The following is a 23,786-nucleotide window of genomic DNA, read 5'->3' on the forward strand; positions in this document are numbered from 1 at the left end:
ATTATCATCTTCTAAAGATTGTAGCAACCATATTACCTGAAGAGGGAAGATTATGTGCTTTACAGTTGGATGAGAGTAATCCAAAGCTAATAAATCCAAAATTTCAGTTCAAGGGAGGTGTTATAACTGGTGTCATTAAGAATTAATTAAGAATTGAAGATACAACAGTTCTGGCTTTTCTAGAAGCATCTATATTTGGTGGCATGAAAAAATTGTTTCATTACATCCAGTGAAAAACATATCTGGGCAGCACTTTTATGCAAAAATACTAGCAGTGTTACAGCTTGTAACTTTGACTGATAATTTAGAAGCAAGATTTGGATTGTACAGACAACTATCTGGAGCATATTATCACATTTCTTACACCCAGATTTTAGAACCTGGAAAAAATTCATGATTTGTTCTCTTGATGTAATGGAAATTATTTTTTACACCCACCAGATTTGTAATGCTCATTTTTGAATGGTCCAGTATGATTGTGTTGATGTGGATGACTTGATTATTGTATCAAATCCAGAATTTGAAGATTCATGCATCAAAACCATGAACAAAAGTTGTATAATAAACAATAATCTAACATCTATTTGTGTTTGTGCCTATATAGCAAAGAACACCTTTCAAAAGAAGTCCTGTGAAACTTGTGTTGTAGTTCTAAAGTAAAGCGAATGATCCACTTTTTATTTAAACTTCTTAATGAGGATGGGCTTCTGTGCCATCCTCAGCTTGGAGTATTGTTTGTGTACTAATACCAGATATCTAGAATCACAAATTTTGAAAAAGTGTAACCAAAAGCAGGTTCTTAAGTTAATACTGAAAAGGATACTTTCTTCAGACTGAACTTCTCACTTCATGATACTTGTCTGTGTGGTGATCCTCTAGGTGATGTGTGTCAAAATGACTACAGTATTGTATAGCTTCAAATATTCTAATAAATAATTATATAAAACAAAAAAAATGATAGCATAAAGTCAGAAAAGTAACAAAGAAAAGTAAGATGTAGCTTAATGTCCAGTGTGTCCATAATTAAAGTTCATTTCCAAATGCTGCAGAAAGAGAACTAATGCACGGAATAACATCATATTTCAGTAGCACATTATTCAGGGATGGGATAATGTCTGTGAACAAAAATAATGTAATGAAAACTTTACCTACAGGTGGCACTGTAAACACAAATGAGGTCAGCTACAAATGACAGATGGAGTTGGGTAGCAGCAGCTGGCCGAGATAGAAGCAGCAACAGCGAAGTAATTTTGTGACTTTTATGAGTTCCTAACCAGGAGAAAAGTGTATAATTTCATCTGTGTGCTTTAATAATTTAGTTTCTTGAGTTTTTACACATTAATTTAATACCTAATAGACACAGCTCTTGTGTTTTCATTTGCATCAGAAAGTAAACCAATTTTGAGACCTATTACAAGTTCCTAATCGGGGCAAATTATTTAGTCTCACTTGAGTGCTTTGGTAGTTGGGTTCTTGAACCTCTGTGTATTAATCTAATTTATTAGACATAGTTCTTGTATTTTTGTCAGGGTCTACAGCAGAATTCCACAGTATGTGTTGATAGTCCGTTTGTCTTAGTGGTGCAGCTTTCCGTGGATAGGGACTGTGACTGTTGTATGTGGATGTGAGCTGGTTTGGTGACACTTTGCTCTCATCTCCAGGCTGTGATGACTTTGGTTACATACCTTGATGCTGCAGTGGATGGGTATAACTACTGTGGGCCGACCATGGAGATCCAACAGACGTCCAGCATGTCCGAGTCCTCCGATTGGTCCTCACTGGTGGCCAGTTCAGTTACTGATTCCACTGAGATTGATCCTTGACCCATGTTTGAGTGGAAGGTTGCCATGGGACATGGGAGATGGTGAAAGACTTCCCAGGGGGCCATATGTAAGGCCTCCTTGGTTACGCTGACAAATAGGTTCCAGGTGTTGTTTGTGCTGACACTGTTGCTCAGCCAGATGCAGTCACTGGGGACAAGGCTGCCAAGAAAGGTAAGAAATGCAATGTGCACTTTGTGTGCATACTGAGTGGAGTCATTCCAGAAGTGGAACGGGTCCTTCTGGATGCCTTGAAGAGCACAGGGTGCAGGCAACTGCAGCTGTTTCTGGTACCAATGATGTTTATCACTTTGGATCTCTGGTTTCCAGTGGCTAACAGAAGTATGGTGAAGGCTGGTAGTCTTGCTTACAAGATGAAAGCAGCATAGTTCATAGGAACAATTGCAGACCACTGGCCCAGAACCAAGTCGAAGGTCTGAAAGTGAGGCTCAGACTGTTTTTTAACTGTGTAAGCTGCACATTCCCCAACTTGTGCCATAGGGTAGTTGGGTTATGGGTTCTGCTAAATAGGTCTGAAGTTGACTACATGCAGGAAGTGGCTACATAGGTAGCAGGGGCTGTGTGGCATGGACTGGGCAGTTTTTTAGGTTAAAGGATCTTGCAAAAACACAAAAAAAGCTTCACTCTGTAAGGATGCAGGTGGAACACAGGAAGAACATAGATACTGGAACCATTGGTATAACAGTTGTAAACTGATGTAGCTGTGTTAAGAAAGTAACAAAGCCCCAAATTATAACAGAAAGCACTAATGCTGGTAAGCACTGAAAGCTGGATAAAACTAGGGATAAGTTCAGCCAAAATTTTTATGAAGAACCTAACTGTGTTCCAAAAGCATAGACTAAATACAGTTGGTGGTGGTTTGTTTGTTGCTGTTAGAAGCAATTTATCTTGTCACAAAACTGAAGTACATAGTTCCTGAGAGCTAGTTTGGGCAGAGGTCATTCTTGGCAATCAGAATAAAATAATAACTGGATCCTTTTACTGACATCCCAAATCAGATGATACAATTGCTAAAAGGTGCAAAAGAAACTTGAGTTTAATTTCAAGCTGATACCCAACTCATACAATTAAAGTGGTGGTGACTTTAATTTACCCTCAGTTTGTTGGTGAAAATCCTTGTTTAAATTGTGATAGATGCATTCTCTGAAAATTATTTTGAGCAGTTAGTTCATGAGCCCACAAGAATGCTAAACAGTTCTGAAAACACACTTAACCTCTTAGCAACAAATAATCCTGAGCTAATAACAAGCATCAAAGTGGATACAGGGATTAGTGAACACAGTGTTGTTGTTGTGAGATTGAATATTGTAGCCCCCAAATCCTCCAAAAATAAATAAAATTATACCTATTCAAAAAAGCAAATAAAAATTCACTTATCACCTTCCTGAGAGACAATCTTCACTCCTTCCAAATAAACAATGTAAGTGTAGACCAGATGTGGCTTGAATTCATAGAAATAGTATCACCATAATTGAAAGATTTATACCAAATAAATTAACAAATGGCAGAGCTGATCCTCCTCGGTACACAAAATGGGTCAGAAGACTGTTCAGAAACAAAGAAAAAAGCATGCCAACTTTAAATCCCCAAGACTGGCAATCTTCCTCAGAAGCATGAAATTTGGTTGGGACTTCAATGTGAGACGCTTATAATAGTTTCCACAAAGAAACTTTGTATCAAAACATGGTAGAAAATCCAAAGAGTTCTGGTTGTATGTGAAGTATGCTAGCAGCAAGATACAATCATCACCTTCTCTGTGCAACAGCACTAAAAATACCATCGATGACATTGCTGTCAAAGCAGAGTTACTAAACACAGTCTTCCAGAATTTCTTCACCAAAGAAAATGAAGTAAATATTCCAGAATTCAAATCAAGAATAGTTATAAACATGAGTAATGTAAAAATAGATATCCTTGGAGTAGGGAAACAACTTAAATCACTTAACAAAAGCAAGTCTTCTGGTCCAGACTGTGTACCAGTTAGGTTCATTGCAGAGTATACTGATACAATACCTCCATACTTAACGATCATATACAACTGTTTGCTTGATGAAAGATATGTACCCAAAGACTGAAAAGTTGCACAGGTCACACTGATATTCAAGAAAGATGCAAGGAGTAATCCACTAAATTACAGACCCATATCATTAATGTCAATATGCAGCAGAATTTGGAACATATATTGTATTTGAACATTATGCATTACCTCCAAAAGAATGGTCTATTGACACACAGTCAACACAGATTTAGAAAACATCATTCTTGTGAGACGCAAATAGCTCTTTACTCAAATGAAGTGTCGAGTGTGATTAGCAAGGGATTTCAAATTGATTCCTTATTTCTAGATTCCCTGGAGGCTTTTGACACTGTGCCACTTAAGCAGCTTATAATGAAATTGCATGCTTGTGGAATATCATCTCAATTATATGACTGGATTTATGAGTTCCTGTCTGAGAGGTCACGGTTTATTCTAATTCATGGAAAGTCATTGGGTAAAACAGAAACGATTTCTGATGTTTCAGAAGGTAGTGTTAGAGGCCCTTGCTGTTCCTTATCTATATAAATGATTTAGGAGACAATCTGAGCAGCCATCTTAGGTTGTTTGCAGTTGACGCTGACATTTATCGACTAGTAAAGTGATCAAAAGATCAAAACAAATTGAAAAATCATTTAGAAAAGATATCACTATGGTGCAAAAATTGGCAGTTGACCCTAAATAACTAAAAGTGTGAGGTCATCCACATGAATGCTAAAAGGAATCCATTGCACTCCGATTACAAGATAAATCAGTGAAATCTAAATGCTGTGAATTCAACTAAATACCTAGGAATTACAGTGATGAACAACTTAAATTGGAAGGAAGAACACACAGAAAATACTGTGGGTAAGGCTAACCAAAGACTGTGTTTTACTGGCAGGACAATTAGGATATGTAACAGATATACTAAAGAGACTGCCTACACTATACTCATCTGTCCTCTTTTAGAGTACTGCCGTGTGGTATGGGATCCTTACCAGACAGGACAGACAGAGTACATTAAGAAAGTTCAAAGAAGGGCAGCATGTTTCGTATCATCATGAAATAGGGGAGAGAGTTTCACTAAAATAACACAGGATTTGGGGTGGACATCATTAAAACAAAGGTGTTTTTCTTTGGGGCAGAATTTTCTCACGACATTTCAATCACCAACTTCCTCCACCGAATGCAAAAATATTTTATGGACAATGACCTAAATAAGGAGAAATGATCATCCTAATATAATAAGCAAAGTCAGAGCTTGCATGGAAAGATAGAGGCCTTCGTTTTTTCTGCACACTGTATGGTTTTGGAATAATAGAGAATTAGCGTGAACCCTCTGCCAGTTACTGAAATGTAATTTGCAGAGTATCCATGAAGATGAAGACAATTTGATGGCTGTGGTTTGAATTGCACATTACACCATCCATACTGTTCAGTGTGCATGACTGCATGAGTTCAGCAGTCAACAGGTATGTGCAAAGTTGGTTACGTATGCCGACACACCACAGCAAGGTCATACCACATAGGATGGGAAAAATTAGATTTTAGTAGTCCTGTAGTCAAAAGCCACATTAAAAATCAAAATGAAATCAGTTTTTAACTGTCCTAGGACCACAATCTGCTTAAAAGCAGAATGAAATCAGTTTCTAATTGTCAGACAGGCACAATATGTTGTCCAACATTTTCCGCGACCAATTGAAATTGAGAAACAGTGTGTTCCACAACAGACCGGTTTGTCTCAGTGCTCTTGTTCAGAATATGTTGCACAGTGCATGCCTTCAATTCGCCTATGTCCATAATTGGAGCACTGAACACATCTGTCAGATGACCCAACAGCCAGAAGTCACTTGGCTTAAGATCAGGTGATCTGGACAGGGAAGCTGTAGGGAAATGTCAGGTGATAATTCTAGCATGTCCAAAATTCCTCTGCAGCAGCCACTTCACTGACTATGGAATGTGTGGAAGAAAGCCGTTTTGCATGAAAAAGATCATATCCACACATAAACTGCATGTGAGCCATACACATAAACAAATAAAAATCCGCACTCTGGAAGAGTTGGAATGACTGTGGAGCACATAAGATTCTCATAGTATTTACCAGTGATGCACAGGTAACAGGACACACAGGACTTATCTCCTTGATAAAATACAGTACTATGATAAATGATGCCATCAACCTGCACCACACACTTATCTTTGCATAATGAAGTGGTATCAATTGAGGTGCAAGCAGATTTTCCATTGGCTATATTCCGCAATTCTGCATATTGACATGTCCTTTGAAATGGAAATGGGCTTTGTCTATCCACAGAATTTTCCATACTCATTCATTGTCCACTCACATGTGTACATGAAATTGCAGAGCAAATTTTTATCATGGTGGTAAGTCAGTGAGATGGAACTCCTGAACATGGGTGGTTTTGTATGGATCGCAATGTAGGATGTTTCATAGGATTTCATGCACTGTGCTTGTAGGCATATCCAAAGATTGGGTAATTCTCCACACACTGTATGTTTGCATACCACCACTTGATCCCTTTTACAATACTGTGGCCACATCTTCAACAGCCATCGGATCAACTACTTTCCTCCCTCTGCCATATTGCACTTCAAAAGAACCAGTCTTTTCAAATTTTGTAATCATTTTCTTCAGATCCTTAGCACACATATTGTTTTTCATTCCCTTGAGTATCCTCAGTACAACAGGGCTACTGGCACACAGTCACCATTCTCGTGAAAGAGCTTTACCAGCAGTGAGCAATCCTTCACAAAGACTGTCATGTTGGGTATCTCAGATGCAAACTGAGGACCAGTTTTGTGCTGCATATCTGTTGGAGTGCATATTGTGATGCTTACAGTGCCATCTACTGCTCAAATTTTCATTATTTTTTGCATGATGTTTCCCCATGTGTCAATAACATGATGTTACAATTTGACGGCATTCTGAGCAGTGATTCTCTTTCCACTGGAGCTCTAATTCTCGACACCCTGTATTCTAAGGAAAATAAAAATTTAACTATGTTGTGGTGTTGTGGTGGACTAAAATGGACAATCCTTATGGAGTGAGTGCAAGGACTGCTTCATAAGTGATATGACATGTTCTTTGGTAACCACATCTACATCTACATCTACATGACTACTCTGCAATTCACATTTAAGTGCTTGGCAGAGGGTTCATCGAACCACAATCATACTATCTCTCTACTATTCCACTCCCGAACAGCGAGTGGGAAAAATGAACACCTAAACCTTTCTGTTCGAGCTCTGATTTCTCTTATTTTATTTTGATGATCTTTCCTACCTATGTAGGTTGTGCTCAACAAAATATTTTCGCATTCGGAAGAGAAAGTTGGTGACTGAAATTTCGTAAAAAGGTCTCGCCACAACGAAAAACGTCTATGCTGTAATGACTTCCATCCCAACTCGTGTATCATATCTGCCACACTCTCTCCCCTATAACGCGATAATACAAAACGAGCTGCCCTTTTTTGCACCCTTTCGATGTCCTCCGTCAATCCCACCTAGTAAGGATCCCACACCGCGCAGCAATATTCTAACAGAGGACGAACGAGTGTAGTGTAAGCTGTCTCTTTAGTGGACTTGTTGCATCTTCTAAGTGTCCTGCCAATGAAACGCAACCTTTGGCTCGCCTTCCCGACAATATTATCTATGTGGTCCTTCCAACTGAAGTTGTTCGTAATTTTAACACCCAGGTACTTAGTTGAATTGACAGCCTTGAGAATTGTGCTATTTATCGAGTAATCGAATTCCAACGGATTTCTTTTGGAACTCATGTGGATCATCTCACACTTTTCGTTATTTAGCGTCAACTGCCACCTGACACACCATACAGCAATCTTTTCTAAATCGCTTTGCAACTGATACTGGTCTTCGGATGACCTTACTAGACGGTAAATTACAGCATCATCTGCGAACAGTCTAAGAGAACTGCTCAGATTGTCACCCAGGTCATTTATATAGATCAGGAACAGTAGAGGTCCCAGGACGCTTCCCTGGGGAACACCTGATATCACTTCAGTTTTACTCGATGATTTGCCGTCTATTACTACGAACTGCAACCTTCCTGACAGGAAATCACGAATCCAGTCGCACAACTGAGATGATACCCCATAGCTCCGCAGCTTGATTAGAAGTCGCTTGTGAGAAACGGTGTCAAAAGCTTTCCGGAAATCTAGAAATACGGAATCAACTTGATATCCCCTGTCGATAGCGGCCATTACTTCGTGTGAATAAAGAGCTAGCTGCGTTGCACAAGAGCGATGTTTTCTGAAGCCATGCTGATTATGTCTCAATAGATCATTCCCTTCGAGGTGTTGAGTTTCTGTTGTTTGCATTGTATCAGTATTCTAAGTATATTGAGTAAATGCAGTAAAGTGATGGCTACTATTTTAGTTGTGTGTGTAACAAGTGGATGTAAAGTTCCCGTAAAGTGATAAACTCATGCTGAAGAATACGGAGCATTCTATTCAATTGGGCACACAATATAATGGATCCCAACATGACAGCTGTGAAGATGGCCATCATCTGCCAGCAATGCTATGCTACAGACAACTGCTCCAAGTATCATCACAGGCTCAAGCAATGACAACAAAAGCTAGAACATACAAAATTCCACCTTTTGGCCTATCAGAGTGCAACTTTTGGTTAGTACAAGTGAAGGTTATTTCTTGATTTCACAGACTCATGTCTGATATGAAACAGCTTACACTGATTATATCAAAGCTTGAGTTAAATGTGATCAAACAATTGTATTACACTGATAATCTTATGCTGTGTTTAAAGAAACTGTACTCCAGCATTAAGGTTACAAAAGTTATTGAAAATGAAGTATGTGTCAGTGATTCCCCATCCCAAGTGCTTCGCTTGTTACATGCAGTGGTGGGTAATGAACTGTTGTCACAACAATGTTTAAAATTTTTCTGGCTTTGAAGACTGCCACTAAATGTGAGCGCTATGGGATCTCTCCATTGATGATTTGGCACACAAAGAGGATACAGTCACTATTGCAAGTGTAGATAATATAATTTGTGCCACTGTGAATGAAATATGGTGGGAGGCTCTAGACCATGCATCATGATGACAGCTACAACAGGAAGTCCTGACGTGTGTTGTGGCACCACAGACACTAGGCTCAAAGGCAGAGCAATCTATAAGACAGTTGATTAATGAACAAGCTAGACTAAATGATAGGTTGAAGAGGCAAGCCAGCAACAACATGGTTCGAGGCAAGAATAACCACAAATGTGAAAAGTGGTGTTGGTACTACAGACATTATGCTGATGCTGTGTGGCAGTGCACAAGCCCCTGCAGATACCCAAATGTGAGTGATGGTTACTCGTATACATGCACACTTGTCAGGACTTTTTACAGTGCCTGAATGGCAGAAGAAATGCAACAATGACCTGTTATGGACCCCACTTGATTATATGTGAAAGATAAAAAGTATATTGCACTTTTCTACTAGACACTGGTACAGAAATCATTGTTAATCCAAAACTGTCAAATGATTTCTCACAGCTGCCAACAATCCTGCAATCAGGGTATATGGGAAGAAAACTGTCAATGCCAAAGTAACTGGATTAATTTTGGGAGCTTTCTTGTGTACTGTGGGAAGGTCAACCACTCATAAATTAGAAGAGAAAAATGCTAAACTTACTTACTTCTTGGCACTACAGTCCATGGAGGGCTTTGGCCTCCTGGACAATCTCCACTCACTCTTCTCTGCTGGCTGCTCTGGCTATCTCCAAATACCCATTCTTCTCACGTCCTCCTCCACATTGTCTAGCCATCTGATCTTTGGTCTGCCCTTACACAGGGTGCATCTGGTTTTGCTTTGAGAACTTTCTTGATTGTGCTGCTCTCCATCATTCTTTCTACATGTTCCAACTAACATAGTGTATTACTCTTTATTTCTGTCATGATACCTGGTTTGTTCTACAACTCTGTGATCTCATTATTTCTTATTTGCCATGACCCCGTACCATTCACTGGCCAAAATATTTTCCTAAGTATCTTCCTTTCCCGTCTCTGCCACAACTTCTCATCATTTTGCATCATTGTCCAAGTCTCCATACCATATGTCACCAAAGCTCACATTATCGTATTATACTCTGTCAGCTTCAGATTCCTACTAAGGTTTCTTTCTCTAAATATTTTAATCAGTGCAAAACAGCCCCTGTTACCAGCTGTAATCCTTGCATGCACTTCTTCTCTCATACCATCATTCTCAGTTACCAGTGATCCAAGATATTTAAAATTCTCACAGCGTTCAAATTCTTTCCCATTCAAAGTCACGCTTCTTTCGCCTTCTCTGTACCTTTTCCTAGATGTTAACATATACTTGGTCTTTGACTGAGTAATCTTACTCCATATCTTCCTAATTTTTCAATCTTTTCTTCCAGGTCCTCTTTCCTCTGGATAACAAATTAGTTTCATATGCATTTGCAAGATCCTGCATCACTCTATTAAACAGAGTTCCTCCAGGATTGCCTCTTTGTGTGTTTAGCATTACCTCTCCAAGGTGATATCAAACAGAATAGTGGAGATCACATCACTCTGTGACAATCCTCAATTAACTTCAAATGCTTTTGATAAAGTGCCCTCAACCTTTACTTTACATACTGTTCTTCTCAGTTTCGGACCAGTCTTATTAGTTTGTTGGGTACTCCTGCATCTTGTATTGCCTTCCAGAGTTGATCCCTTTTGATATTATCATAAGTTTGTTCAAAATCAATGAACAGCTGGTGGATGTCAATGTTATACTTCTAATACTTTTCAAGGGTCTGTCGGATGGTACAAATCTGATCTGTAGTGGATCTCTTAGTTCTGAAACCATGCTGGTAGTCTCCTAGATACTCTTCTACATATGTGCTGAGTCGCCACATTATGATTTTTCTTAATACTTTATATACTATACAGAGCAATGCAATTTCTATATAATTCAAACAGTCAACTTCCTCATGTTTCTTAAGTATAGGGCAGAGTATAGCTGTATACCACTCTTCTGGCATATTTTCTTTTCATCGTATTTCTACTATAATCTCATGCAAAACCCTTATTAGTTTTTCTCCATCATATTTTATCATTTCTGCTATAATACTGTCTTCTCCTGGAGCTTTATTGTTTTTAAGAGCTTTGATACTACCTTTAACTTCTTCCAGTGTAGGTTCTTCGACAGTTTCCTGGTACTCGTCCTCTCTATTTAATGCCTGCTCCACCTCTTCTACTATAACAGCATCCATTTTACCTTCATTTTCCAATTCTGTATTCAATAGTTCACTAAAATACTCTGCTCATCTGTCTAAAATCTGATCCTTTCCTCCAATCAGGTTTCCCTCCTTTCCCTGGGTTAGAATCCTTTCTTTATATCTTTCACCTGCATATAGAATTACCTTGTTTCCTGAGCAGTCTTTCTCTCTTCTAACACATCAATCCACTGTTTTTCAAATTCTGTCTTTTTCCTCCTACATTCCTTATCTGCTTCCTTTCTCTTCTCCTGGTATTCTTCTACAGTACTAAAGAGACAGCTTACACTACACTCGTTTGTCCTCTGTTAGAATATTGCCGCGCGGTGTGGGATCCTTACCAGGTGGGATTGACGGAGGACATCAAAAGGGTGCAAAAAATGGCAGCTAGTTTTGTATTATCATGTAATAGGGGAGAGAGTGTGGCAGATATGATATGCGAATTGGGATGGAAGTCGTTACAGCAAAGACGCTTTTCGTCGCGGTGAGATCTTTTTATGAAATTTCAGTCACCAACTTTCTCTTCCGAATGCGAAAATATTTTGTTGAGCCCAACCTGCATAGGTAGGAATGTCATCAAAACAAAATACGAGAAATCAGAGCTCGAACAGAAAGGTTTAGGTGTTTGTTTTTCCTGCGCGCTGTTAGGGAGTGGAATGGTAGAAAGATAGTATGATTGTGGTTTGATGAACCCTCTGCCAAGCACTTAAATGTGAATTGCAGAGTAGTCATGTAGATGTAGATGTAGTTCTTGTTCTCCTCTGCAGCATTCTTTTTCTTGCCTCATTCCTTTATTCTACTTTACTTCTACAATCTTTATTGAATCATACCTGGGTTCTTAATTGCTTCTTTCTACCCAGAACAGTTTCAGCTGTCTCCTGTATTATCCCTCAACTGTTTCCCATCTTTTCCCATCTTTCTTCAATATCCACTCCTGTCCAATCTTTGGCTTCATTAAGTCTATTTGTCAATATAGTTTCATACTGTTGTACTGTATTTTCATAACACCATCATAACTTGGCACATTAGTTTTCTTGGTCTGTCAGTAATTGCCTTTCCTCTGCCTGTATTTCATTCTCACCAAATAGTGATCACCATCTCCATCTGCACCACAACAATTATCCACTTGTGATACACCTGAAGCAAGTCATCTATCTATGAGTACATGATCAATCTGATTCTTTGTGATCCCATCCTTCCTTTGCATCCATGTGCTTTTAACAATCATGTTATTGCCCATAGAAAAATCAATTAGTCTGATACCATCATCATTAGAAGCTTCATGCAGAATCTCTTAACCAGCTGCTTTCTTGTAAGCAATTTCTCTTCCTACTTGAGCATTAAAGTCCCCCATAATCATCTTAACATTATACTTTGTCACCCTTCCTACTTCCTGTTTCAGTTGCTTATAGAATATACCTTTTCCCATGAGCTCTAGATTCTTCTGTTGGAGCATTCATACATACAAATAATATATTGAGGAATTGAGCTTTCATTTGTAATATGCAGATTCTTTCACCAACAGGCTTAAATTTCAATATGATAGCCTTATAAGCATTATCAACCAGAAAACCTGTGCCTCTGTATGCTCTGCCTCCATGGCTGTAGAACAATGTATGTGTCCCAGATGCTAATATTCCACTTCCTTTCTCCTTTGGTTCTGTAATTAGCTCTATTCCTAGGATGGAGTCGTTAGTGCTACACCCAACCCTCCTCTCTTAGCCAGGCTTTTGACTGACACTGTGATTTCCATGGTATCTCCCAATGGCAGGGTTCAAAAAACTTGAACTGTGAAGAAAAATTTCCTTATCACTGAAAAAGTTGGACTGCCAATGTGAACCATTGTGGTGCCTTTGCTGTTCTGCTATGGTGTCAAATGGTGGATGAGCTTCTTACCTCCCTTCCTTTTCCATGGCCACCTGTGTGTTGGGCAATGACCTCAGTGAACAGCTGCTGTGTGAGATCCTACACTGAGAGATGTGGTGCTGGCCAAGAACAAAAAAGTCAGTGGCTTTCAGACCTCAGTGCTCACCTCCAAATAAATTATCCACAGAAAAACTGGAATTCAAAAACATGATTGCTGACAGAGCTGTATGAAGATCGCATATGTGGGCAACTCCATTGCAAATGGGAAAAAAAGAAAACCAGATCATGGAGAGTCTATGGAGACTACAAGTGCTACATGCCTGCACTGTATTGTTGTTCATCTTCCCCCTTTGGAAGACTTTCATTTTCTAGATTCAGAAGGTAGCCTGAGGCTGTCCAAGAACCAGGTATTTCAGCAGTGATGTCTACTTGGTTCCCCAGGTTTGGAATTCCTCAAATTATTACTACTGTCAGAGGGAGGCAGTCTGAATGCCAACTATTCAAGGAGTTCGTGAGATTATGTGGGTGCAAACACACACAAACTATAAGCTACAATCTCACCAGCACTAAGACGGAGAGGGTATGCACCACACCCTAAAAGCTGCCTTGGCCTGCTTTGTGGAATCCTGGATGACAGCTGTACTACTGGTACTTCTGGGATCTGCACAGTAATTATAGAAGGTTTAGGGTGTTCCTGTGTCTCATTACTCTATAGAAAGCAACTGAGTATATCAGTCCAATTTTTCTCCCCCTCTCCCCCTTCCAATCTGTCTTTTATGGAATGTACCATATTTTTAACACACTCTATAAACTCATACGCAACTCCTCAAACCTATTAATCCATCATGATATGGAGACAAACTAATTTTCTTCCCAAAAGACTCGTTCAAATGCAAGTTTGTATGGATAAGAGATAATGCTGCTAGACCTTCTCTTTTCCCTCCACATACAGGACCCTTTAAGGTCTTTGCCAGGAGTGACAAAACATTCATAATTGAAAATATGTTAAACAAGACTTGGAATTAGCTAACTGCCTTAAGCCACCCTACTCTGAAACTTGTCTGGATGAACCATGCAATGAAACAACTCAGTTGTTATATTACCCATGTGACATATTGGTGAAGGATAGACATTCATCTATTTGAACAAACCAAAAAGCCAATTGTGTTTAAGAGATCTGGAAGACAAGTACTTTGTCAACACCCCATGGTGTGGAGGGGTCCTGGGATTTCATATTCAATCCAGTTGATGGACTGACAGACCATGTGATTAAATATGCTACACATTGCCGAGTTATTGCTCTCCTAAAATATGGCAGGAGGGGGGGAGAGGCTCATGTGGCAGACTAAAATAGACAATCAATATGGAGTGAGCGCAAGCATTAATTTGTGAGATAGCTGAGATATAAAAAAAAGATTTATCTTTGTATTTGATGATATTGTAACATTATGAGTCAAGATAGCTGTAACAGAACTTAAAAACAGAACTTAAAAACGCACACTGCGTAATTTGTTACGATTTGGTCAGTCATAATAATAGTAACATGCTTTTGAATACCATTAAAATGTAACGGCAATACCTGTTTAGTGTTATTGGAAATAATATGAAGTAAATTAACGAGTAAGGTAGCCGATCCTATAAGACAAGGTAAAATTGGTCATATTAAGGTGTTTTGCTTTATATCGACTAAGCCAATGATACGGCATCTTTTTTTCCGTTTACTCTTAGAAAAAAAAATCAAGTAAAGAGGTGCTAATTGTGCGTTTTTAAAAATAGAGGGGCAAATTTTAAATAGCTACAGTATAATCAGACTAACAAATGGAAATTCAGTTACGAGAAATAGCAGATAACGAAGTGTGGTCATTACACTGAGTACACCTACAGGGCGGTCAATTCCGGGATAAGTCTATTCGCATCTCACGAGGGATGCGGTATTGAGACCGTTTTTTTTATTATTATTATTATTATTATTATTATGTCACAGAGAGCGGGCTTCAGTTTATAAAAAGGAAAAAAGCTGTATCATTATCATTGACTGTTGGTGTCAAGCAACCAAAACTGTTAATCAAAGGGTTTCGGTGAATGAGTGGTGAACACGAATAAACTGTGCACGGAGTTATGTTAAATAAAGCAGAAGAGACAAGACAGTTTGGTCATATCTGTTATTATTCCATAAACTGTAACATTCTTCTCATTGTATGAAGCCTTTATAGATGATTGTTATGACAATTTGTTTTGAAGGGATCTTGATCTGAGTTAAGTTTTGTGGACCTCGTCAAGAGGGGCTAGTTCGTAGATCGTAACTACTGCTGCTATTCTGGAATCAGGTGCTACCATGACCTTTGTGTGTTGTCAATGGCTTAAGGTCATCATATCTCATACTCTAAGATTGACGCGCCTTTCCTCTTGGTATAACAGTGTCTCACGGTACCATCGACAATGCCAACGACGTATGAAGAAACGGTAGAAGTGGCACCCAATGTGCGGCTCGATCGAGGAGGATTCCTGCATCGAGTCGAGTGTCATCCGGATTCACACACCCTAGAGTTGGAAAATATTGAAGCTGCCAGTGAGTCTGTCCAATGAAAGAGGTATTCTTCAATAATTGCTAAAAGTGAGCGATACTACCAGGTATGATTAAAATAACTGTATAATTATTAAAAAAAAAGGAATTTGAGACTTGTGATGTTCACATATAAATATATATAAATACATGGTGAAAATAAGTGTATGTCTTGGTAGTGAATAATAATGTCAAAACGCACGAAAAGAATACATGATAATGTGCAGTTGAGTAGAGTAATGAGCAGAGCGAGAGAGGAAAGTGAATAGGATATGGATGATGCATCCCATGGGCTCATTGTGGGACAGGAGACATGTACAGATCATAATACAGTTATTGATTTAGAACCGTTAGGAGAGTCAAATACAATGATAAGTAAGGTAATAATACGAAGTACAATTTTGGTGAAAATTTGCATTGGGAAGTTGATGATTTGGTTGGTAAAGATGATGATTCTTTTGGTCAGTGAGGATATTTGTCTTCTTTAGAGGTGGAGAACAGCATTTTTAAAAGTAGGCAATTCCCAACATTCTCCACTGAAAAGAACAACCTGCATCCGAAAATCTTTATCAGTAATTTCAAAAAAATATTTCCACGTAGCTGGTCAGAACACGACCGACTTCAATTTATAGTATCCTAAATTACCAGAGAAGCCGCATTATGGGCCGCCGAAGTAAGTGAAAGTTACCATACTTGCACTGAGTTTGAACAACTTTTTTTGGCTAAATACTGGTCGTCAAGTAAACAAGAGAAATTAAGAAAAGAGGTTTACCAACCTGAGTATTTTAACAGTAAAATGAGTACTTTAAGGCAATATTTTGAAAAGTACATAAATAAGACACATTATTGGAGTGATCCAATTTCTCACAAGGAAGTGATCACAATTTTGAAGGGAAGGTTGCCCATAAATATACGTGAAAAGTTAATAAATGTTCCTGACCACGATGTAGAACAATTCTTGTCGGTGATTGACTCTATAGATATGATTATGGAAGACACAAGACAAATGAGTAGTAATCAAATGTTGACTCACACTCATAGTAATACGAATAATTATAATAATAATACCGAAAACCAGGTCAAACCCACATCACAGGAGCGTGGACAATCTTCGTCCTATGGTTGCAATAAAAACAATGATTATAATAAATATAGAAGAGATACTTACTGTGCTAGAGGTAAACCTATATATGGTGATGCGAATGTGCATAGTAGTGATATTAATAAGAGTAACAGGTACCCAAGTGATGAATCCAATTGTATTCGAGCTTGGGAAGATAATTTGAAGCATAATGTTCATCAGCAGGATGGAACAAATGCCTCGAGTCCTCATCCAGCACAAGGAGTTATACCAATGGGCGAAGGAGCCCCCAATGTGCAATGGGGTGAATACCATAACTCAGATCATACTGTACAGATTGTGGAAGTTCATGATCGCCCACCAATGACTCAACGAGATAGATTAAACTAATACCAGTCACCAAATGCCTTCCTAGGATGACTGGAAAGGAGAAGGAAGGCAGGCATCAATTTGAACTGAGAGTATTAAGGTACAATAATGATCAGGACATAAGGAATGAATTAATTGAAGAAAAACCTGAAGTTTTTAATAAATGCGGACAAATTTTACAGGCAATAATTCCAACAAGTATAAATAATGTTGATGTTGAAATATTAATTGATACTGGAGCGACTATTAGTGTCGTGACACTGGACTGTTTAAAACAGATAAGCCGAGGGGTAAAAATGCCCACTTTTCCTATCACAGGATGTACTGTGTCTGGCGCGTTCAGCGCAAAAATGCAAAAAGTTGTGAAACAGGTACGTGTCGACGTTACAATACAGGGGGCTCAAATAGAAAGTACATTCCTGGTTGTTCCTAAAATGACAGACCATGTATCTGGGGTTTGGATTTTTTATGTGAGACCGATGCAATCATTAATTTAGAGAAAAGTGAATGTATATTTAATTCCAATGGTAATGTTTTGACAGCCACCCTGAGAAAGGGCTGAGTAATTCCAAATCAATTGTGTATGAATCTAATGGTAAAATATGTCAGTATTAATTATGAAAATGTGTATGATATCTGCCTTATTGAATGTTCTGAAGAAATGATGGATAAAATGTCATTGCAGGAAAAGGTGTTAGAATCAGAATATTTATCTGTTATCCAAAGGGACGAACTGTACTACTTGTTGGAAGCATATCAGTTGATTTTTAGTAAACGTCCAGGTATAATAAAAGACTTTGAATACCATATAAAGATGTATGCACATAAACCCTTTTGTCGTACTTCCTATTCTATCCCATGGACAAAGAAAGAAGTAGTCAGAAAGGAAATCAATAAAATGTTAGAATGGGGTATTATTGAGCCCTCAGATTCCGAATATTGTAACCCTCTTGTGGCAGTAATTAAACCCAGTGGTGACATCAGATTGGTGTTGGATGCCAGAGAGATCAATAAGATCATTATACCTGTACATACGCGACCAGAGAACCTAGAAGAGTTAGTATACAAGTTTTATGGTGCCGCTTCTTAACTTCTTTGAATATGCGTAGTTCATATTGGCAAACCAGAATATCAAAAGAATCTAAAAAATATACTGCATTCATTTTTCTGGACCGGAATTACCAGTTTACCGTCATGCCATTTGGGTTGAAAATAAGCGGTGGTGTTTTCATATCGGCATTAGATACTGTACTGGGCAGAGACATTTTGAATGAAGTTACTTTATATGTGTATGATTTGCTAATTGCTTCTGAAACTTGGGAGGAACATTTGGACTTATTAAGAAGAGTTTTTGTAAAATTTTTGGAATACAGAGTTACTGTAAATTTGAGCAAATCCAAGTTTGCTCATAACCAATTGAAATTTCTTGGACATATAATTACTCCTGAAGGGATAAAACCAAATCCTAAAAAGATGGATGCAATTAACAGATGTGCTTATCCAAAGAACAGAACAGAATTAAAGTCATTTATCGGCTTACTTTCATTTTTTCGACGATTTTTACCCAATCAGTTAGGAAGCCAAGGCTGTTTGTTATGGCTGTTAAGAAAAAATGTCATGTGGGAGTGGAATTTCGAATGCACACAAACTTTTGATAACATCCACAATGCTTTCACTAATACTCCACTGTTACATCATCCGAAACTTGATCAAGATTTTTACATTGCTGCGGATGCTTCTGAAACAGGATTGGGTGCCACTCTTTTCCAGATGGACAATCCAGAAGATAACAGTACCATCAAAATAATTGGGTTTGCCAGCAGAACACTCTCTAGCTGTGAACATGCTTATTGTACTACTGAATTGGAAGTACTGGCCATGGTCTCGTCCCTTAGAAATTTTCGCTATTTTGTATATGGAAAAAAGATCATTGTATTCTGCGACCACAAAGCTTTATCTTTTATTTTAACAGGAAGGATGTTCCATTCATGTTTAACCCGGTGGGCCTTGCTACTGCAAGAATATGATATTATGCTCAAATACATCAGAGGGAAAGACAACATCATAGCCGATGCTCTTTCAAGGCTACCGAAAAGAAAGAATGACGAAGAGTGTGAAGAACCGACTATTGACTTTAAAGTCATGAACTTATCAAGGCAATATTGTGAGAGGCAGATTTCACAGCTATGTTGAAGTCTTCCATGACTGCAAGAATATGATAAGTTGTAGAAAGCCATTAGACAGCAAAATGCTAAATCACTCTCAGGAACGGTATCAATTAAAATCAGGAATATTCTATTGGAGGAAGGATGAAGAAGATGTTTGGAAAGTTTGTGTTCCAAATAAATACACTCCTGGAAATTGAAATAAGAACACCGTGAATTCATTGCCCCAGGAAGGGGAAACTTTATTGACACATTCCTGGGGTCAGATACATCACATGATCACACTGACAGAACCACAGGCACATAGACACAGGCAACAGAGCATGCACAATGTCGGCACTAGTACAGTGTATATCCACCTTTCGCAGCAATGCAGGCTGCTATTCTCCCATGGAGACGATCGTAGAGATGCTGGATGTAGTCCTGTGGAACGGCTTGCCATGCCATTTCCACCTGGCGCCTCAGTTGGACCAGCGTTCGTGCTGGACGTGCAGACCACGTGAGACGACGCTTCATCCAGTCCCAAACATGCTCAATGGGGGACAGATCCGGAGATCTTGCTGGCCAGGGTAGTTGACTTACACCTTCTAGAGCAAGTTGGGTGGCACGGGATACATGCAGACGTGCATTGTCCTGTTGGAACAGCAAGTTCCCTTGCCGGTCTAGGAATGGTAGAACGATGGGTTCGATGACGGTTTGGATTACCGTGCACTATTCAGTGTCCCCTCGACGATCACCAGAGGTGTACGGCAAATGTAGAAGATCGCTCCCCACACCATGATGCCGGGTGTTGGCCCTGTGTGCCTCGGTCGTATGCAGTCCTGATTGTGGCGCTCACCTGCACGGCGCCAAACACGCATACGACCATCATTGGCACCAAGGCAGAAGCGACTCTCATCGCTGAAGACGACACGACTCCATTCGTCCCTCCATTCACGCCTGTCGCGACACCACTGGAGGCGGGCTGCACGATGTTGGGGCGTGAGTGGAAGACGGCCAAACGGTGTGTGGGACCATAGCCCAGCTTCATGGAGACGGTTGCGAATGGTCCTCGCCGATACCCCAGGAGCAACAGTGTCCCTAATTTGCTGGGAAGTGGCAGTGCGGTCCCCTACGGCACTGCGTAGGATCCTACGGTCTTAGCGTGCATCCATGCGTCGCTGCGGTCCGGTCCCAGGTCGACGGGCACGTGCACCTTCCGCCGACCACTGGCGACAACATCAATGTACTGTGGAGACCTCACGCCCCACGTGTTGAGCAATTCGGCGGTACGTCCACCCGGCCTCCCGCATGCCCACTATACGCCCTCGCTCAAAGTCCGTCAACTGCACATACGGTTCACGTCCACACTGTCGCGGCATGCTACCAGTGTTAAAGATTGCGATGGAGCTCCGTATGCCACGGCAAACTGGCTGACACTGACGGCGGTGGTGCACAAATGCTGCGCAGCTAGCGCCATTCGACGGCCAACACCGCGGTTCCTGGTGTGTCCGCTGTGCCGTGCGTGTGATCATTGCTTGTACAGCCCTCTCGCAGTGTCCGAAGCAAGTATGGTGGGTCTGACACACCGGTGTCAATGTGTTCTTTTTTCCATTTCCAGGAGTGTATTTAGAATCACTAGTATGGTACACTCACTGGAATTGGGGTCATTTTGGTGCCGCTAAATGTACAGCCAAAATAGCACAATACTGCTATCATCCAAATTTGGGACGTCTAGCTACAAATATTCTTAAGAAGTGCAAAATATGTCAGAAGGCAAAACCCATAACCGAGCGAGGTGGCGCAGTGGTTAGCACACTGGACTCACAATCGGGAGGACGACGGTTCAATCCCGTCTCTGGCCATCCTGATTTAGGTTTTCCGTGATTTCCCTAAATCGTTTCAGGCAAATACCAGGATGGTTCCTTTGAAAGGGCACGGCTGCTTTCCTTCCCAATCCTGCCATAACCCGAGCTTGCACTCCATCTCTAATGACCTCGCTGTTGATGGGATGTTAAACACTAACCACCACCACCACCAAAACCCATAAACTATTGTCAGAAGATAGAATTACATCTGATCATCCCACAACAACCTCTAATGTTGGTGTCATGTGATGTCTGTGGGCCATGTCCCATGACATGTGGATGGTTCAAATATGTTTTGGTTTTCTATGATCTCTTTTCAAAATATGTGAAATTATATCCTTTGAAAAGTCTCCATGTTCGACCCATGTTACACAAATTTATCAACAACTATATAACTGAGCTTGGTAAACCTATAATGATCTTTACAGATGACGCCGCTTATTATACAAGCAAAGTATGGAGAGACACTATGAAAGAACAAGGAATCCAGCACATTTACATCTCAACATTTTACCCTTGTGGAAATCCGATTGGGAGAATCTTCCAAGAGTTGAACCGATTTTTAAGGACGTACATACCCAAACAATATTATAAATGCATCGATTGGATTTATGAATTTGAGAAAGTGTATAATGACTTACCACACTTATTGACAGGTTATTCACCTAACCAAATAGTATTTGGTGAAAGTATTGTGCCAGGATGGATGAAGAAATTACCTGTGATAGAACAAAATATTACCAAGAAAGAAGATATGGTGAAGAAGGTCTACGAAAACCTGAAGCATCAAGCACAATTTAGAAAAACCCATTTTGATAAAAATGTGAAGAAAGTAGTCACATATGATGTAGGGGAAGAAATTGTATTGAGAAATCACCCAAAAGCATCAACCAGGAAAAGACTGAATAAGAAATGGCAATATTTATGTACAGGTCCATACAAAATAATGAAAATACCTCATGAAGGGAGCTACCTCCTGGCAGATTGTGATACTGATGTAATTAAGGGCTTGTTCCCTCACATAGACCTGAAGAAGTATTATCAATAATGAGCAAAATATAGATTCAAGAAACACTGAATGATACCAAGACTACGCTCAGAGTGGACTAAATAAAAGCACCAGTGGATAAATAAGTACTTATACTAACTTACAAAGAAAATTAAAGAATGTACCGAAGATTTCCATGAGACACCTTCTTGGTATCAGCAACAATGACGATGCTGAAATACGATTTATCCTCTCACCGAACAGCGAGGATGGATGATTTAAAAGTGGAATTAAGAGGAAAAGAAAAGGACAAAATCCTAACTGGTTAAACAAGTGGCCTGATAAGGGTTTTGGCGTAGGATGCCAATCGTCGAACGCGGCTGTGATCCCTGCCTTGCACAGTCGGTTGAAGAACTGAGGGCTTCATCCAAGAAAAAAAAAGTGGTGTGAATATGAAGTGATTAGTGCAAAGTGTTTCTAAGCAACCTATAAACAAATTTGGAATTTAGTTAAGGGCATTTTGTCTAGGCCCATTAACTCAACTTAAATATTTTAGAATGTATGTACTGACTTGTTGAGTGAATCTGAGAGTGAGTGTATTCGCCAAAACAAATACCCTCTCCTGTCACAATACACAAAAAAAGACTGTTCTGTCTGGAACCCTCTTCAAGACATCACAGTCTGGGGGACCGTGTAACATTACAAGTCAAGATAACTGTAATAGAACTTGCATAGTGTAAAGTTATCATTAAAAACGCGCGCCGCACGATTTATTATGATTTGGTTGGTCATAATAATAGTAACGTGCTTTTGAATACCATTAAAATATAATGGCGATACCTGTTTAGTGTTATTGGAAATAGTATGTTGTAAATTAATGAGTAAGGTAGCCGATCCTATAAGAAGAGGTAAAATTGGGCATATTAAGGTGTTTTGCTTTATATCAACTAAGCCGATGACACGGCAATTTTTTTTTCCGTTTACTCTTAGAAAAGAAAAAAGAAAAACAAGTAAAGAAGTGCTAATTGTGCGTTGTGAAAAATAGAGGGTCGAATTTTAAATAGCTACAGTATAATCAGACTAACAAATGGACATTCAGTTATGAGAAATAGCGGATAACGAAATGTGGTCATTAAACTGAGTACATCTACAGGGTGGTCAGTTCTGGGATAAGTCTATTCGCATCTCACGAGGGACGCGGTATTGAGACCATTTATTATTATTATTATTATTATTATTATTATTATTATTATTATTATTATTGTATCGCGGAGAGCAGGCTTCAGTTTATAAAAAGGAGAAAAGCTGTATCATTATCATTGACTGTTGGTGTCAAGCAACCAAAACTGTTAATCAAAGGGTTTCGGTGAATGAGTGGTGAATGCGAATGAAACTGTGCATGGAGTTATGTTAAATAAAGCAGAAGAGACAAGACAGTTTGGTCGTATCTGTTATTATTCCATAAACTGTAACATTTCTTTTTGTTGTACGAAGCCTTTATAGATGATCATTATGACAATTTGTTTTGAAGGGATCTTGTTCCAAGTTACGTTTTGCGGACCTGGTCAAGAGGGGATAGTTTGTAGATTCTAACTACTGCTGCTATTCTGGAATCAGGTGCTACTGTGACCATTGTGTGTTGTCAATGGCTTAAGGTCATCATACCTTATGCTCTAAGATCAACGCGCCTTTCCTCTTGGTATAACGGTGTCTCATGGTACCAACGACAATGCCGACAACGAATGAAGAAACGGTAGAATATGACTTACATTATATTCTTT

General features: G+C 39.4%; 1 non-coding gene across 1 annotated transcript; it reads left to right on the top strand.

The window, feature by feature from the left end:
• Positions 1-20,941: 20,941 nt before the first annotated feature.
• On the top strand, positions 20,942-21,014 carry Trnav-cac (transfer RNA valine (anticodon CAC)). The gene has a single exon. It is a non-coding gene; the product is annotated as a tRNA-Val (tRNA).
• The last annotated feature ends 2,772 nt before the right edge of the window (positions 21,015-23,786 follow it).

The sequence above is a fragment of the Schistocerca gregaria genome, chromosome 1, assembly GCF_023897955.1.
Source record: "Schistocerca gregaria isolate iqSchGreg1 chromosome 1, iqSchGreg1.2, whole genome shotgun sequence".
Lineage (NCBI taxonomy): Eukaryota > Metazoa > Arthropoda > Insecta > Orthoptera > Acrididae > Schistocerca > Schistocerca gregaria.